Genomic DNA, 15951 nt, shown 5'->3' on the forward strand with positions numbered 1-15951 from the left:
TGACATATCAGCTTGTATCGACTGAATTGTCATAGGCTACTTGTTGCAGTCATTTTATATTTTATATGTTGCTGCTGTTATGAGTGGATGAGTTTTATATCTGCTATCAGGTTGCAATATCTCGTGCATGACAGTAGTTCTGATATGAGTTGGTATACTTCATAACTTCTGAAAGGTCAAAGAGAAAAAAGGAATATGTTTTGCATTATATCTTGACATTTTATTTCTCCAGTTTGCCAGTATCTTTCTGCTCACACAGCATTAGATGGGAGAGGAACTACAAGAAAACACATGTGCTGAAGCTTTGGTAATGTTTTAAGTTACCTGTTTGTTATTGCAGCTGTCAGAGCTGTAGCACAGAGGAGGACTGAGCTTCTGCTGGCTGTCACATTGCATCGCTATTTCACAATCACACACCAAGCCACATATAGCATATCAGCCTGACCTGTTCAACCTTTAGGTGTGGACTCATGTTATAGTATGGACTACTATTAGTTTCTATAAATAGAGCAATGTGGACATGTAATTTTGCCATCACACACTTAAGATGTTATTGTTTCACTGCAGCTGTGTGAGGGTGTTCTTTCACTGTTATTGATACTCTGAATTTCCACACACTGGAAAACGGACAAAAGAAGTGACACTGTGACACAGAGAACCTATAAAACTAAATCAGACAGCCTGACGAAAGATTTCTTAAGTGGTCAGTTTCCTGTGCAGTAATCCTCAGGGGACGGGACATCCGTAGTATTTACAAAGAAACGTCTTTGTATGATCAAAATTTCCCGAAGGTATGTTTTTGACTGAATAAGTAGCAGAATCAACCAGATTAAAAGAGAAAGAGTCAGTCATTACAGGGAAAAGACTGGAGCAGAAGAAAACAGCAGGCTCTGTTTCCTTCACAGCACTGAGAGATTGTACAGCCAGCAGCCTGTTAATTTTGGATTCTGTGATAAAGTCAAGATTTTCTTAAACCTATTAGGATGTCTCTTTGTGGCAATTGAAAAGTGTGTGTGTGTGCGTGTGTGTGTGTGTGTGTGCGGGCAGTGTCAACAGTGCACGGCCATTAGCATAGTGATAAAACAAGAACACAGGCTTTGAAATGTTATTGTGGCTTCTTTGTTTTACATCTGTCAGTGAAAAAACACTCTTTCCTTTATAAAACGTGATGTTGCAGCGTGTACGTTTATGTGTTATTAATTTGTGGAGAAGTCACAGATACCCTGCTGTGTGTATTATGCAGTCATGGTGCAGAACAGAACGAGCCATGCTGTGGCCTGCAAGTCTGCCTCACACCCAAGATATTTACTCTCCCTTAGTAGAGAAACACACACCAAAAAAGTATATTTTAAAGCATCTTCAAGCTCAAGAAATATATGGATAACTGCAGCATGATTACACCATGTGAGAGGTTTTTTTTAAATCATGGGTATTAATAATAAATACACTGTTGGTATGATGGGTGCGATGAAGAGCTGGTTACAGCTAGATTTGTATAAATTTTAGGATTCAGGGGCTGTATGAAAATTATTATTGGGGGGAGGGGGGTCAGAAAAGGGGGAGGTTAATGTATTTTTAACAGTAGTATTAAATTGTTTTCCCAATTACGTTGTGGTGGCAAACATAATCGCCTGGATTATGTACAGAGTCAATGTTGTTTTGAGTGAATGAAGCGCTGAATTTATGAACCACACTAGAGTCGCAGGGAGTAGGTCAGGGTGGATGGTGGGTGTACAAAGCACTGGACTTCAGAGACTGGTCTGTAGTTGGGTTTAGGCAACAAAAGCAGTTTGGTTAAGGTTAGGGAAAGATTGTGGTTTTGGCTAAATGTTGATAAACACGTTGTGTCTCAAGTCGCTCTGTATTAAACCAGACCATGATCTGTCACTATCCTTAACAAAGTGCTGCCAGTGCCTAAACATATCCATAAAAAAGTTCCCCTCCACACATTTTAAAGTATGTAAAAATACTCTACTATGATTAATATTTTGTTTAACATGCTTTTCCCACATAAAAAGTAAAAAAAAAAAAAAAAACTGGGCTGGAAGCACATCTATTCTTTCTCCCTCATTGAGAAATTCTGGCTCTATGAAGGCCCCGCCCACCATTGCTGCGTGATAGGTTGACCAGTGCTGGTGAGAGATATACATCCATGGTGAGAGAGCAGTGCACATCTAGATGGCTAGAGTTAGAGGAAACATTGGATAGATTCAGCCATACATGTCTGAGCCTCAGTCAGACCCAGACGAGAAGTCGATTGTGCACCAAAATCAGCGACTAACAGACGTATCAGAATGGTAAATGTAGTTAGCATCTTTTATTTGTTTATGTTGTTTGTTAGCTTGTTAGCTTGTTAGCTTGCAACTGGCAGTGGCTAACACAGCGTTAGTAGTTAGTGAAACATACAATAATATATGTTACGATGTTACAGTGTGTTCACATTGTTATTACGTGACATTAGTAGATAGTTGAAGGAAGTTCCAGGGTCCGGTTTACATCCAAAAACTGCACACTCTAGCATGTTTGCTGTCAAAACTTTCATTAAGCTTAGTGCAAACTCTTGCTCTCTGTACTGAAAAGTCCGCTCTGCGCTGGAGGTTTCAGGATTCTTTGCCGGTGGCATTGCAATTGGCTTTCGAATTTGTGACGTCCCACATCTAGCTTGTCCGGAGTCTGTTTGAATCTCAGTACACAGACAGTGTACAGACATCTCCCCCTTCAGTAGAGGAATGTGAAAACACCTCTCTAGTGACAAATTTTCACTATAATAAAATTCACATATATTTCTGTTACATTCTTATCCTTTTCTTCCTTTTTCCTCTGCATAATGCTCTAATTGGACAGTGGAAGGGTTGGATAGAGAGTGTAAAATTTTAAATGGAATGAATGTAGTAATAAATAGCAGGTGCTTGGAGATGGCGGTAAAATAAACAAATACTTACCAGTCCAGGCAGGGTTAAACTGACAGTTTTCATTGTCAAATTTACCTTTCAGGGTTGACAGAAACACATTTTCAGCAGAGCACTTCCCTACTTGTGACTGTCAGTAGCAGATGTTTTGAAAAGCTACTAAGCGTGGTCGGAGCTCACGTGAGAAAACGTTGATTTGTCAAAGATATGATTGCCTGGAACCTGACTGATACACAGACACTTAAATGTTAACACCTCATGGAATAAATCAAAAAATATCATATAAAGATAGATTTTATTTAGAGTTGGTTGAATGATTTATAAGAAATGTATTAGTTACTTAATAGTTAAAAACTCAATACTCATAGCATCAATGCCTCTGATTGCAAAGTTACTCATGCTTGCCAAATCTATTTAGTGCTTTTTTCTTAACATCATTAGCAAGGTAATAAATAATTCCCAATGTAAACTGCTTCTCCCTGATTGCAGTGCTAATAATTTTAAACATGAGTCCTCCCCAGGCATGATAGCTATGATTGACAGATATTTTCATTAGCTAGAGCTGCTAAAAGAAAATATCATAGTCCCCCTCTCAAGATGTTATTTTCATCTGTTTTTGTTTTTTTTCTTTCACAGCAGTATTCAGCAATAACTGGCAGAGGTTCAGCAGTTTCAGCTGACAATTAGTTATGCAACAGCAATTTGTCTGGGTCTAGGAGTTGATTACATTTCTGATTTCTGTCTGGCAGAGGCAGCTAGCACAGTTTAGATATGACAAGACAGAGACAGCATGCACCAATAGAAAATGTTTGTAACTAACACACATTGTGTCAGTCATTAAATAATTGTAATAAGTGTAGACAATACCAGAGTGCCTTTAGAAGTAAGGCTAAGGTAGGGCTAATGAGTCTTATTCACTGTTTCGGTTCAAGGGGCAATGATGTCATATAATGATGACTGAATGAAGGCAACAAAACAAAGCATAGAAGAGGCAGAGACAGTTTACAGCCTTCAGTATGGAAAGACTGAGATCTACTTTTTAAAAAAAAGGGGTTTTAAAGGTTCTTCTTCACGTCAAAGTCTGAGGCAGCTCTCTTTTTGAAAGAGCAGTGTTAGTCATCGCCGTCATCCACTGGGGGTTATGCGCAATGGCAGAGCTTCTGTCCTTGACCCATACAAAGCCAATTCGTGTCTAGTCATACTGTATGATCTCTGTGCCAGTCATAAATTATAACAATGTTGTGAAAAGAATTTTTGTGTAGAGCCGAGTGGTGATGCAGCAAGTCAATGTTGAGGGGAAAGAATGAAGAAAAGAGAGAGTGTCAGTGAATACACAGTGTGAAATTAAAAATCATGCTTGCGACTTTTTGTACAAACTCAAACAGTAATTCTTGGCTGTCAACAGAGCAGCACTGGTTTGAACTGGTTGTCTAATTGGTCGACTGTATTGATTATAGTATTCATATATTTACTGTATATGCTGTTTTCCAACAATTGCATGGAATCAACCTGCAACACAAAAGACATTTAGATTGTGCAGGTACAGAAATACAGAATGAAATCCAAAAATATTTATGCAATTCTTCTAAAATTTCTTATCTGCTTTGCTCTGAATCACAGGTTTGGCACACACACACAGTTCTATCTCACTGACACGGCAACTGTCATTATTGTTATTGTCACTGCACAATCTTCTTCAGGATCACCGGATGTCTGCACTAATGCATAGTGAAGGTGCAATATGGGGGTGGGTGTCAGAAAGGTGTGAAATGACATGGAAGAGAGTACAACATGCCAGAGAGGAGCAGCGTTGGCTGCTGATTCTCAAACACGCACACATGCATGCATGTACACACACACAGAGACACACTCGCAAAAATGCACAAACACGGTTATTACCTAAACAGACAGTTAAAAAAAAATACTATTCGCATGAGAAAACAAGGAGAGGAAAAGGGTTATGTAACATTGCAAAGAGGCACAGATCACATCTAATTATACACATGAGCGTTGGAGTGGCAGATGATCATCAGCGTTCCCTGTGACTCGCTAAAAAGAAACCTGCTAAGAGTGAAAATGGATTTGACTTTCATCTGAAAAATACCCTGATGCCAGTGCACCAACTTTTAAAACCTTTTTATTTTCAAAGTGTACAGGAATCTGTAGCTGAGGTCAAGGTCTACAGATCTGTTGCCTGCTGTAGTGGTGAGAATACTGTACATGCGTATAACTGTAGGTTATGGAGTGTCTACAGTTAACAGATCAATGTGACGACATCCACTTCAAGAGCTACTGAATTAAGAGGAGAGTGAAACGTGGACATGACAGCAGCAAAGGAAAAATAGCGAGTGGGCCAACAGACCAACAAAAAAATTGACTGAATGAGTTACAGGATGACAACAGCCTGAGAGAAGATAAAAGAACGAGAAGTTAAGAAGAGATGAAAAACAGCACTGGGAGATGAGTTTGAGAGCAGATGTTGAAAGAAGATTGAGAGAAAAATGCATTTACACCGGCTGGAAAAGAGAGAATAGAAGGTGTGAGGACCTCGGTGATCAGTGTGACAAAAAAAAACGTTGATATAAGTTGGTAAAATGTGGTTGTCAAGGAAACAGCAGCCTAATCGCCATATGAATTCTCTCTGAAAGAGCAGAGGAGACCACTTCTATAATTCTGCCTTTTGTCATCCTCTGGGAGGTCTGCTGCCCTCACTGTGACGCCTGGAGGACAGTGAAACATACTGTACAGAGATGTTTACATCAACATTCAGCAAGCAGGGACACATTGCTGCATTGTGATATGAGTTTAGCTGAAACCACCTGAGAGCTTTCTCAACAAACTGGTGAAACAAAATAAAAAGTTGTCTCTAGCTCATTAGGAGACTCTGCTTTTAAAACAAGGTAATAAAGTGAAACCAGTGAGCGAAGCTGCTTTTGGGTGATGACGTCAGTCTATTAGTAGGAGAAGCTCATTTGTGAGTAAAAAGATGCTGATTTGTGTTAATAATCTTAGTTTCGGAAATGACCATTGGGCTGCTCTCTAGCCAGACTGTTAATGCTTAATTTTAGTTCAGTAACTAAAGGCTATTTCAACCCTTCAGTGGTGAAAGATGAAGTGCAGAGTATCTTGCAGATTTCATGTAAAATATCGAATTGTATTAGTCCTCTGTGTCTGGTTCAATCAGCTGTTTATCTGACTTTCTGTTCTCTGCGCAAAATTTGATTACAAATAAAATATTAGGAGTATTTTCCTTGCAATTTTTTATAATTACCTGGTTTCTGTAAAATTTGTCAGTGTGTTTTTTTTTTTTTTGTATAATTGCATTAGCTATATTTCTAGCAAATTACCTCCTGGTGCTTTGTTCCCACTGGCAAATGAACAGGACATTTTGAGTGTTGTGTCATAGAAGTAGCTTTGGCAACTGTACTGAAGGGTAAGAATTAAGCTAGCTTAAGTTTTTCATTAGGCATGCTCTTTATAAAGGGTTTATAAATTGTAACAAATGTTATAGTCTTTATAAATGGTTAATACATAATTTACTAATGCTTTAAAGATCAGTTATAAGCCATTAATAAGAACAAGTTTTGGATCATGAAGTCATTAATAAAGGCTCAGTTTTTCTACTTTCTAATATCTCATCAGCTAAAGTTAGTAAGTCATCTTCAATTATACAATTTGATAAGTAATCAATACAGGGTTCTAAATAATCCAAGTCTGCATCACATACTCTGCAGCCCTTCTCCAGAAGGTTAGTGGACAGATAGTCCATTGGAGGGGTCTTCTTAATATACTAAAGAGTTAGCTTAGAAATTGACTCTTAGCTCCTTTAAAAGATGGGAATTATCCATATGGCAGTTGTGCCCAGTGCCACAACACATGGAAAACTTTTAAGACATCCAAGTTTAGGCAAAAGGTTTCCTGTTAAGGGTTTTATCACATGTAGCACAGAAAAAAAAAAGATTAATTAAAATTCCAATGTGATAAGAGTTATATAGGTAAAACTACACGCATGCTAAAACAAAGGATGAGTGAGCACAAGAGCTCCATCAGACGCAATGATGAGAACTATCCTGTTGCCGGCACAATGAATTTTCACACCCTGTCTCCTCTCTATGATTCCAGGGCATTGAAGACATTGAATTGCCAAGAGGGGACATATGGAAAGAAAGATACACTTCAGCCTACCGGCCTCAACAAGGATTTTGATTGATTGATCTTCATTGAACTGAATTTTTATTTCTAGTGTAAAATTTGAGGTCTATTATTTATGATGGCCCTCACTTGATACCCATCCATAGCTCTTTGTTCTGTTTTTATTCTTAGATGCTTGTTTTTTCTTATAGATCTGGGGTTCTCTGATTTATGATGGCTCAAGCCTGATCCCTCTCAAAGCCCCATTTACTATGTGATAAAATTGTATGGTACTACTTTAAGGTGCTTCCTGATTGCATATGTATATGCATATTGCATATGTTCAGTGTGTTCTACCCCTTTTTGTATTTCATAATGAGTACGACTTCCATTTGTATGCGTCACAGTACTCCATTCAGTACTTAAAAACTACAATTCCCAAGAGGTGGAGCTTCTACCACCAGGGTGTGGGCAGGTGTATTGCATACTGACAATGATTACAATGGGATTGGTTATTTTTACCTGCCTGTCCATTGTTGAATCATGTATGCTCTGATAAAGGTCTGATAGGCCAAAGCTTAAAATAAAGTCAAACACTGTATAGATCTGAGCTAATGAGCTGAAGTGGAGGCAGTGACTTTAAACAGTCAGGAGGCTGCTTGAAGGTGATGTCAAGAAAGCAGGAGAGTAAAAAAAGATAAAGCCTAAAGGAGAAGGAGATAGGGAGGGTGGAGTTTGAAGCCCACGTATTACAAATGGAATATATTTTCAGATTGCTCATTGAGAGTAAATGCCATTCAGGCCTTCACAGTTCTTCGCTGTTTATCATTGTCACTGGATGATAGCATTTGAGTCAGTAGCTTCTGATGGCCACTGACATTTGCGGCTGTTTAAAGGCCATGGCGCCATTCAGCCTTAACAATGTTTCCCTGTTAAGACTGACCAGGCAATAACTTTAAGGTCTATCACTTGGCTCAGTTCCCATGCACTAACAGGCACTGTTGCACAGGTTTGGCAGCAGTCCCATTCTGTCTCCATCTTAAGTGCTCAGCACCAATACAGCATTGCACGGCAGCAGTGGATGGCTGCCCACCATTGAGTCTGGTTCTGCCCAAGGTTTCTTCCTCTTAAAGGAAGTTTTTCCTTGCCACTGTTGCCAAATGCTTGCTCATAGTGGGATTTGTTGGGTCTCTGTAGTCAATACTATAAAGAGATATATAACCCTATAACCCTAGACCTGCTCTATAGGAAAAGTGCAATGAGATAACTTCTGTTGTGAATTGGCGCTCTATAAATAAAATTTTATTTTATTTAATTTTTAAGATCACTATGAGCTGTGTGGAATAAGTCATATAGATTATGACAGAAGGGTCTTTAAGTTCAACAAAGCAGGGGGTATTAGATTTAATGAATGTCTGATGTGGGAAGAAATTCCCAGTACTGGAGTGACATATAGCTGGATTAAACTCTGGAGGGAAGAGAGAGGATTATATGATCGAGTTTCTGCAAATCTAGGATTGACAGAACCTCCCAGGGTGCTAAACATAAGATGATAAGATCAAACTTTTATAATGAGTGTAGAGAAACTGGGTTGTTTATATTTTATTTCAACAATGTCAACAACACAACATGCATTTGCAAAAAGAAATTAATAATTGCTGCGTTATAGAACAATAGTAGTTACTATTAGTAGTAAATTGTTATCAGTAAATAATAATTATAAACATTTGTAGTAAAAATAAATTGATAAGGAGATTCCTGTGTTGAAAATATACCAGCAAGTAAATTCTGTATAAGCAGCATGAAATAAAAGAACATTTATAATATAGAGAGGATTATAGAGGATGTGCAAACGTGCATGGTATCCATTTCATTATGTCCAGAGAAGGCCATCATTGTAGCAGTGAAAGATATTGTTGAATGAGGGACTCCGAGGCAAGATTTAAAAGCTGGCAACAGAGTGGCTAATTGCAAACTAAGCTTCCTGTTTTCCTTCAAACACTAATGTTGAAGGCAAAGCGCTCAATGGTAGTAGGCCGGCTGCCAACCAAAGCCCTCATTAGATCCTTGTTGAGAAACAGTGTTGTTAGTTAGAAATTACACTGCAGTGAGATTCGTCAGCCAAGAAAACAGAAGTGAAGTGAGGATAAACAGTTCAGCTGCCTCCTCTGGTTTCCCTGCTGGTCCATACAATAACAAAGGACAGTAAGGACAGTGTTTTCCCAGGTTCCATCAGGCTCTAATCGACCTCCAATCGGAGCACAGCTCTGTTGGCTCAATACAGGTGGGATGCATCATCATCTGATAGAGATGGAGCCGTAAACAACATTGTATCACTGCTGTTTCGCCAAGAGGAATTCTCTTGAAATAGTGGCGGCATCAACTACACACGTTACAATATCTCAGTGCTTGTGTCATTAGAAAACCACATTACATTTAGAGATTAGCTTCCACTTCTCCTCAGGGGGCTGTGAAGGACTTCCCAAGGTTTCTGATAAATGTGACTTGTGAGGACGGATAAAAAAAACAATTGTGGATTGATGTTCTGAGCTTCTGAAGAAATCTGTTATTATTATTATGTCAGCCACATATACCTACAGGCACATTTTATTGATGTTATTGTGGACATCTTATTTCTACTGCTGACAGCATATCCCATGGTCTCTAAGTCCACCACAGCAGCATTACAAATTCAAAGACTGTTGCAGTTCATTTCTCCAAGACCAAGATAAAAGGAGAGAAACACAAAGGAAAAGATCATTGTACTTTGAATTTCTCTTTTTACTCTTTTAGAAAACTAAACTTTTAAATAATATACATAATACATATATAATACATCAGCTTTTCATTGACTTTACATCCTTCCTCCTGCTCCAGTGCAGACAGCAGCTTTGGATGCTGCTGTCTCAGTTTTTCACCCTTTCAAGGCTCAACAAGGTTCACTGAATAATTTCCAGCAGAAGAGGAGAGGGGAGCGATATTTCCATGAAAATGGCTTTAGCCTCATTACACATGATGATGGTGTTGATAAGGACTATCTGAAATGGACATGCCATTTGAGGCATCATTTAAGAGCATTTGCATATTCATATAAAGCTTGTTTTTATGTGGTGGTCTGATTTAAGTTTTGAATCAAGCAGCTGCACCTGGAAAAGTTTTAAATGTCATTTTTTAGGTACACTAGCAGCGTTGATGTCGGACTATTAGATGGATTGCCATGAAATGTTTGACATTCATGAACCTCATAGGATGAATCCTAATGACTTTGGTGACCAGATGAAAACCAGAGGTTAACATTTTTGGTTTTTATTGGAATCTCAACAACTATTAGCCTATACAACAAGTAGTTCCGACCAAGCAATCTGACTGGTCTAGACATTTAGAACGTGCTCAAATCAGCATGACAGCACACCGTGCTCATCACGAAAAATACATGCGTGCCTTCCTAGTTTGCGGTGAGCTGGAGACCAAACAGTTTTGTGACCACAGTGAAAATGTTGTTTTTGAAAGGCTAGACGCCAACAAACATGGACTGAAGCAGAATATTTTGTTAGATAAAAACATGTTGTACATTTTGGAAATGATTACATCTATCTTTTTCAATAAATTTTGACTTTTGGGCTTTACAATGCACTAGAGTTATTGGAAATGTTTGGTTCACACTCTTTTCAGCCTTGACGTTATGGTCTGGCATCCTCCATCAGTTCTGCCGGTGACATGGCGCTACTAGCTTAAAAATACATGTAAAGTTCGCGGACATAGCAGCTAAATCTGTCCATGGACATTTTCTTTTCCAGCAGCTATCTTAGTTACAACAAGTTGAGCTAGCAAGGACATTTTGTGTTTATATGTGTTGTATTTATTCAGTTTGGGAAATCCCACAATCTCTAGAAAGCATTAGCTCATTAGCATTAGCTGGCTGACTCAACAGGAACTAGAAATCGTCTCTGTTGCTAAGTCGTTACTATGGGTCGGCCTACTTACTAGAGTTCTAAACAAGGTTTCATTACATAGGATTCTACTGACATGATTGTTTTCCAGTTATTAGTCAGACTCCATGCGTTTCCAGGGAAACGGAGCTAACACCAGCAAAAAGTTTTTTTATTTTGAAAGCGAATACATTTTGACCATATGTTTTATTTTGTTGGTAACTGTTGTATAATCGCAATATTACACTCCAAGGTGTGCTTTAACGTCATTATTGGCACGCTCGGTCCTGACCGCATCACTAAAGTGCCAATAATGACGTTAAAGCACACCCTAGAGTGTAATATTGCTTAATTGGACAGATTGCCATGAAATTTGATACAGACAAGATTGGACTCATAAGCCACTTGAGAGCTCATAAATAGATTTACAGCACGAAGCTATCATCTTCGATGTAGCCACGAATAATTGTAAAAACTCTGGTGATCCTTCACTTTTCTTTTAGTGCCATCAAGATCAAAATTATGATTTGTCCAATACAATTACTTGCAAAATGAATCACATTCCCATCAGCCTCAGCTGTGTTTTGTGCTAATTAGAAAATGTTAGCATGCTAACACGCTAAACCAAGATGGTGAACATAGTAAACATTACACCTGCTAAACATCAACATGTTGTTATTGTGGGCATGTTAGCATACTGATGTGAGCATTAAGCACCACTCTGCCCAACTTTAGCCCCACAGAGCCACTAGCATGGCTGAAAACTCTTAGTCTTGTTCATATCCAGCTATACATTACTTCTTTAATTAACACACATGTCTAGAGACAGACTGTGTTGTCCAGCTTAAAGCATCCTGTAACACTAGTTAGATTTTATTTATTTCTTGGCAAGTTAAATGTTTTGTCTGTCTCACTATTTCCTTGCTTTCCTGTAAGTCAGGAGAAGGCTTTACTTCTTTGTGTTCCTTTCAGACAGTGGCTGATTGTCTCTCTGTTTTACGTCTTTAGTCATCAGATATCTCTGTATTAACAAGTTCAGCAGTTGCACATTTTCATCTGGCACAACTACATACACTTGGCTGAAGGCTCGGATCTTTGTGATGAGGTGGAAATGAGTTTTTCCCACATCCTACCTGCACAGTCATAGAGAAAGCAGACAGATAACAAATGTGTTTTGTTAGCTGCAAAGATATCTCATTTTAATTTGTGTGTTTGTGGGTTCAGTGTTTAAAACTAACAATATAGCGTTGATATAGCAGAATGCCTGCTGCTTCACATGATGGCATTATAATTTATTTGTCAGTACAAAGGCGTAAGTCTTTATAGGACCCTAACATGTAAGGCAGGCCTGAATTAAAAGCCAGCTCAGCTGAAGTCAGGAAACAAACTTGCAGAATCCAAATGGACTCCCACTGCTTGTCCTCAAATGCTCTCTAGCAGACCACTGTGCTCCTGTCTGGTCCAGGTCATTTCACCCAGTATTACGCAACCATGCATATTATATTCGGTACAATTTGAACGTGAACTCCCCTGGCTCCCTTTCCTTAAAAAACACAACTTGCTCCAAACATCTGACAAGTTGCAGGTCATCAAAGCTTGTTTCAAAATGTCAGAGGCTTCCCTGCTGGTCAGACATCTCCAGCTCAGCTGTTTATTTCTAGTCATGATGTCCAATTTGCACAGCCTGCCAAAAAGGAGTGTGAGGATATGTCAAACAAACAGGTGTCCTACCACATTCAAAACCTCCATAGAAGAAGCCACAGCACCTGGCTACTAACTGCTAAAGTTTTCCTTCTACAGTATGCTGCAGGATTATTTACCCTCTACACAGCAGATCAGAAGACAAGAGCTTGGCTTGGGGACTTTGCATTCCCTAAATTAATACATTCTAAAGCAAAAGAGACAGGTGTACAGTATATCCAGGATGGGAACAATCCTCCACAGTCTGACAGCTCTCGACATCAAATGCATTTCATCCGACCACTCCTGAGCAAAAGCGATGAAGCGGCATTTGCTTCTTTGAGAGCGAAAGGCAGGAGACTGAGAATGAGGCGGTTGGCTCCACGGGAGTTATAGATCATCCACTCCCTCTCTTCCTGAGTGCACTTTCCTCCCAATTTAAAAAGTCTCGACCATGACTCTTTCATCTGACACAGCAGCAGTAAAGGGGAACATTTAACATTTTACGCCCACTCACAAGGTTATTAAAGAGGTCTCAAAACATGTAAGCATCAAAATCATTGAAATGCTCCTACTTCTACTGCCACAATAAAATACTGATTGAGAGACTGATGAAATACATTCTCCTTTAGTTTGAACAAAGACCAGAGCAGATCTTGTTTCAGTTTTTAAAAGAGCAATGCTGAGGATGCAAGTGATGCAATGCCATGTTTAAAACATTTTAGAGTATTGGCCTACTATTTGAAAAGGCCATTATGTCCAAAAGAAGTTCAATTGATGCAGCCTACACAAAACAATAATGAGTTGTTTTTTTTAAAGGTTAAATTTTAGAGTGTCACAAGCTTTTCAGAGGATGAGACAGTCGCAGAGGTTGAAATACTCCAGCAGGTTGCTTGGAGTGCAGGGATGGCACACTTTCTAAGGGGGAAGACAGTTTGCATGCTTCAGAGGCTGCAGATGTTCTCAATTGAAAAATGTTTCATAGGGAGAAAATGTTTCCTTGCAGCAGGTTATGACTCTACAGCTTTTAAGATAGATCACAGAGGCAGAAAAAATCCCATAACCAGGATTACAGGGCTCAAACTCAAGGCCTTTGCCTTTGTGAGCACTTTCTATATTGTCATTTCTACAAGCTGGAAGGAAAAGTCATAATCGCTTTTCAAAAGTATGCAGCAGACTTTGCTCCAAGTTGATGCTGCTTCTTTCAGTGTTCAAGCAAGACTTGTAAAAAATATAGTACACTGCTTAATATTGTGTCGATAACCTTGTTCCCCAGGAAACCATGTCCTTTAGCTCTCTTTATGTAGATCTGAAAGTTTATTTATGTTTCAGAGTGATAACTCAGTCTCTGATCTTTACTGTGTGTCCAAGGTTCGTACACAGGCACAAACCCTAACCAAACATTGTTTAAAGATGACACAGGGAGCACCTGCATTATACTTCAACACAAGTATAGTGTCTGGACCGATTTAGGGATATTTGACATTTACAGAATAATAATGCCCCTATTGGTTCATTTGAGCTCACAGTGAAAGTCTCTGGAACATGCTGAGCTGAGCCGTCCTCCGAACTGGATAAATAACATTGGTCTCTATGTACAGCCGGCTGTCAGGCAAGTGTGCAGTGACCGTCTAAAAAGTGCAATGCCAAAGAGAGATACTACTAAAGAGATACTACAGAAATATTCAATAACTTCACTCTTATACAGTGTAGTGTCACCAAAAACACATCAGTGGTCTCCTGTTGGTCATGCTACAACACTTAGTTTGGAAATATGTGCTTTTACATAATTTTTGGGGATTTACATACTTAATAACTTCTTTTAGAGTGTAGTACCATAAATTCAGTTCAACCACCAGAGGTCTCCTCTTGGTTATACTACAACACTTATTTTGAGGGGGAAAAGTGCTTTTGCATAATTTGGGGGAATTTAAATATTAAGTAACTTTAGTGTAGCTTCCTGTAAATCACTTCACACATCAATTGTCTCATGTTGGGTATACTACAACACCTAGGCTCCTAAACCAAACTTCCATCCTTCTCAGAAGAAGCAGTTTACTAAATAAGATGGATTGTGTGTTTGAGTCTGTATGTCAATTCATAAAGCCTAAACCAGCAAATAGGACACCTTCTTACATGGTTTCAATGCTAAAGAGATTCTGGTTAAAATTAATCAAACTTATGCAAAAGACCATTAAAAACGAAGACATTTCCCAAGCTAAGTGTTGCAGTATAACCAACAGGAGGCCGCTGATGTGTGAGGTGATTTTGGTGACACTACACTGTATGAGAATGGAGTTATTGAACATTTTTGTAGCATTTCTTTTTGAAGTTATTTCAAGTTTGTGTTTTAACAACATTTCACTTAGGAGTTATTGATCCAGGAAGTTCGAATCTGTGAATATCTTTTCAACTTTATCAAAGTGTCAAAGTTCCCATCTGCATTTTGTGTTTAATGATAATTAGCAAATGTTAGCATGCTAACACACTTGTGGTCTTGTTAGCATGTTGATGTTAGCATTTAGCTCAAAGCATTTTTATCGGAAAGCATATCCTGATCTTACCTGAGCTGTCTGTTTATTTTATTGTTTTTATATATTTTATTTATTTTGTATGTTATCATTCACTGTGGTATTTAATTTCTCTCTTTGTGAAGCACTTTGTACTTATACATAAAGCTCTATAAATAAAGTTTTATTATTATTATCACTAACCCAATGTGCAGCCTCACAGTGCCTCTGGCATGGCTGTAAACTCTTTGTCTTGTTAAACTGTAAAACATGGGTTTGATAGATTTTACTTTATCTTAGTAAAAAGATTTAGAATAAAAGCAACATTTTAGAGATAATAGAGTTATCTACTATAGACGAGTTCCTTACAGTAAGTGCACCATTGTACTTATAAGTGTGTAAATTTCAGAAATTTAACCTGACCTTTATACTGTTCAAAGCATATTTATAGTTGTGGGGTGAAGTGTTTAGTACATTTAATTGCCTGACTGATTATGTTATGCCTACCAAGTCTCATTTATTTCCATTTATAGAGAGGCTGCATGCAGCAACAACAGAAGGCTGAGAGGTTACAGACTCGTCATAACACTGCAGAGAAACATTTCAGACAAAGAAGACTTCTACAAGTCAACAAGGCAATAAGTTTTCAAGAATACCAACAGTATGAGCTGTAGAAGCCACATGATTACAAAAAGTATGATTGTATTCAAAGAATCAGTGTCTCCTCTCCTGTTTAAGTTCAGTTTTAAGCTTTTCAGGATGAAGTAGACTGTATTATGCAGCATTTAACCT

This window comes from Siniperca chuatsi, linkage group LG9 (assembly GCF_020085105.1).
Source record: "Siniperca chuatsi isolate FFG_IHB_CAS linkage group LG9, ASM2008510v1, whole genome shotgun sequence".
Taxonomy (NCBI): Eukaryota; Metazoa; Chordata; class Actinopteri; order Centrarchiformes; family Sinipercidae; genus Siniperca; species Siniperca chuatsi.